The sequence below is a fragment of the Simochromis diagramma genome, unplaced genomic scaffold (assembly GCF_900408965.1).
Source record: "Simochromis diagramma unplaced genomic scaffold, fSimDia1.1 OVJJ01000348.1, whole genome shotgun sequence".
Classification (NCBI taxonomy): Eukaryota; Metazoa; Chordata; class Actinopteri; order Cichliformes; family Cichlidae; genus Simochromis; species Simochromis diagramma.
In genome coordinates this window covers 1459742-1463843 of record NW_024386755.1, presented here as the reverse complement: position 1 = coordinate 1463843, position 4102 = coordinate 1459742, and positions in this window count along the sequence as shown.

Sequence of the window (4102 nt, the reverse complement as noted above, 5' to 3'; positions counted from 1 at the left end):
CAGCATGGGTGGGCAACTCCAGGCCTTGAGGGCCGGTGTCCCTGCAGGTTTTAGATGTGTCCTTGAACCACCACAGCTGATTTAAATGGCTAAATTAGCTCCTCAACAGCACAACTTAGAAGGACATCCTATAGTTTCTTTTTTTTTCTCCAGCTGCCTATAGAGAGAAAGCTAGCAGCCAATTTCCCAGTGTGTCTTTTTTCCTGTCTTCCTTGATTCAGCCCCCAGCCATTTGCAGCAGATGGCAGTCCCTCCCTGAGCCTGGTTCTGCTGCATGGTTTCTTCCTGTTAAAATGCAGTTTCTTCTTCCTACTGTCGCCAAGTGCTTGGTCACAGGCGGTCATTAGATTATTGGGGTTTTTGCTATATATATAGTGACTTGAGGTTGTTGTTGTTGTCTTGTGCTATATAAATTTAAGTCAACTGAACTGAGTTGAATTTCTGATTGCTGGTGTTGTTAGTAAAATCAACAGTTTATGAAAGAATCTCCCCCTGTTAGACTTTCTAGGTAACCTTGCCACATAAAACTCCACTTTCTGGTTGTTCTGAACAAACTGTTAGAGTAAAAAGCTCAATACTGCTCTTAGTCATTTCTTTACAGAAAAAAAGCTACCCAGCTACTGGGTTTGGGTGAGGGGGGTTTACAGTAACAGAGCACTTTGTAAAATGTCAGACTTTCCCTTTGAAAAGTCTTTATCTCAGCATCAGGACAGTATAGCATCACAGCTTCCCAAATCACAATCTCCCCCTGATTTACAGTAAATTGTTAAACTGTCCACAATGAGACATGTAAAGATAATATCCTTGAGAGCCTGGGACATTTATTTCTCTTATGTATTCTTAGTGGCTCATTTCTTATGAGTTACAGTGAATGAAACCGTGGGAAGACAGAGGAAGTTGCTCCCTTCGGTCTGCACTAGGCCTCCTTCAGCCCTGAGCCTGGTAGCTGTTGTTCCCGCTCTGAAACCTCTTCACAACATGAAATTTAATATCTCTCTTTAATTCCTCCAACCAGTGGCTGGTAAACTGTGGTTTTGGGAGCGAGGAGAGTCCGGGGATAATTCCATGAGGTTAATATCTAACCATGACCACAGCCTCTCCCTCTCTTCCATCTTCCCTTCTCCTTGGCGTTGACCGCAATGCTCCTCTCCTACTGTCTGAGCTGTCAGTCAGCTGCTTTGCCCTCATCTATCCAAAACAACACACACACATCCCAGTTTTCAGCAGCCTCTGTGTTACTGTTCTGGGTCTGTTTGGAAATCTATACAGCAGCTTTTGTGTCAAGTGGACATTGTTGGTAGGTCAACACACACACACACAAGGTTGGAACTGAGATACATTCACCGTGATCTGTCTTTACCCTCCTATGCGTGCGCGCGCGCACACACACACACACACAGAAGGGTGATAGACACCGGTGTATAACCCAAAGCCGGAGGCGGCGTAGCAACATCAAAGATTAAGCAAGTTGTGGCAGGAGGAAATTGCTGCTCCACCTCGCTGTGGCAGGATGACATCAGTGGCGTGGGTGGCAGAGGGGTGTCAGGGCCTGGAGGGAAAGGCGTCGGTGAGAGAGGGCAGGACAAAAGAGGGAGGAATCAAGCCGTCCAGAGGAGGTTAGCTCCTATCATTAACAGCCCTGACGTCATGGTATAAAATGGGAAATGGCCTCGGAGGCTTGGATGGAAGCGGGGGAAAAAGTTTGGGAATAAATTTGCATAGACTTTTGCAGTTTGCCTGAACTTTGGGATTGAGACACGAAGTGCCAGGATGCAACTCGAGTGATTTTTAATCCGGCGTTGCTGTTCAAATGCCAGAGTGACTCCTGTCTGACAATAAGATTCAGCGACTCAATGAAACTGTTCAATACGCTTTGAGAAACTCAGCACAAACTCGCACGGCTCCTGAAAACGACAGCAAGCCCTCCTCCCCTCAGACTGCAGCGTGGCTAAATAAAAAACTCCTGCTAGAGCACATGACATTTGTAATCTGTCCTCAGCATCAATTGTGCACGCTTTTATTCACTACCAAATAGCCCTCTACCGCCAGGACAAATATCACATCCATATACTGCAAATGTAATTTACCGACTCATTCATGTTATTGCATTTTTCCAGTCAATACTCTCCTGATTCAGAGGATTCGGAAAAGACTAAAAAAAACACAGCGAACAAGCTGAGGCACTTTTGAAAATGAGCTGTACAATAGATACCTTGTCATCAATGTATTATGCTCCTAATGATGATGACACATGACTCGTCCGGTGGTGAGGAATAGGCACACATTTATATAAATGGATTGCCTCTGTGGTGTGGCCCTGCAGCTCTGCTGACAAAGTGGATAACTGATAGCAGCAGATGGGTCAGACTGCATAGGTATGCATGGTCTGTGGAGCTAATACGCCACCTAGTGGTGTAATTTTACTGTCTATGCAGTACAACCCGCTCTTATCACTTCAGTACTGAGCAAATTAGGCACAGAGTGAAGGAAAGCACCTTCAGTTCAGTTACTTTTCCTACATGTGAAAGTGTTTACTCCAGATTTCTCTGACGGTAGTCATTTCAACTTTATAAAGCAACAAGGTTACAAGGCAGATATTTTCAAACTAAAGCCACCCGAAAGTATCTAAAATAGCTATAATTAGCACTTTGTAATTCAGTACAGATATGTAGGAAACCAACAGAGCCACACATAGAGGGAGATAAGAAGAATTTAAACAAGACAGCAGGTCAGTCAAGACACATTTTTTACACGACTTTAGGTTCAAAACAATAATAATCAGGTTTTGTAGGTTAGGCGTGAATGATAGAAAGCTTCCTTATTTCTCTTTTGATATCCATGAGGTCGTCACCCATGTAGGGATGGAACTGGGTTTAATTTTAGCTTCATGTTGTATAGGCACACCTTCACTCCATCCATCCATCAATCTTCTTCTGCTTATCCGAGGCCGGGTCGCAGGCGCAGCCCAAGCAGAGAAGCCCAGACCTCCCTCTCCCCAGCTACCTCCTCCAGCTTGTCCGGGGGAACATCAAGGCGTTCCCAGGACAGCCGAGAAATAGAATCTCTCTTCACACTTTACATTTCAATACATTCATACAATTATTTTGCCTTTATTGTTAGTTTATTTTGTCAAAAGCCTTTTCATGTGGGAGTTACAAATAGGAAACTCTGTAAGTGGTTGAAGATTAAGCCAAAATAAAACCCAATCCCAACCCTAGATGGGCGACTTGTGACCTGGTGAATGTCAAATATAGCGACTGCTGTCTCTTCACTGTCAGTGTGGGGCATAATCATGCAAAGATCCAAAGCATTATCTAATGTTTGTAGATGTTCATGTCTGACAAGCAATTTTAGAAGATCTAATACAGACTGTCCATCCCAGAATCAAAGGGAAACTCCTGGAACTGTCTGTATCTAAACGTGTAGAAAGAAAGAGGTTTGAGCTTTGTGAACGGTGTGCCATCCACACACATTCATGCTCCATAAAGACTTTAAAGCAACAATTTGCCTTTTGGGAGGATCTACTCTCACAGATGAAACAAAGAGCCGTTTGGCTTCATTAACACAGGACACATTTGGCAGCTTGAAGCATATGCTTGAAGATAATTCAAGTTATCAGTCAGAAAGTTGGACCTGAGGGAGCCATTTCAACAGAATAATGATCCTACACAACAGAAAATCCACCAAGTAATGGGCCGAGAAGTGGAAATCCAGGGTGTTGAAATGGCTTAGTCAAAATCAGAGACACTATTTTTTTTTTTAAAAAGAGTGAGTTGAAATGGAAGATGGTGGTAGAAGGATCAGCTAACACCTAAAGCAAGACATTTTTACAAGGGTGACAAAACAGGTGTATGAAACGACATCTGTTGATATTCTTGCAGAATTTTTTTTAACGACTTTTAATCATAACTGGGTACATTTTAGTTTGCAATGATTTTATATCATCGCTTTAAAAAAAATTAAAAATCACCAGTAAGACAAAGTAAGATTAGAAACAGCTTTTATTTGTTTATTCAGTATTTAAAATCAAAACCAAATGGGTCATAGCTGAAAAAAAACAAAACAAAACAAAACAAAAAAAAAACACTAAGAGAACAAAGCA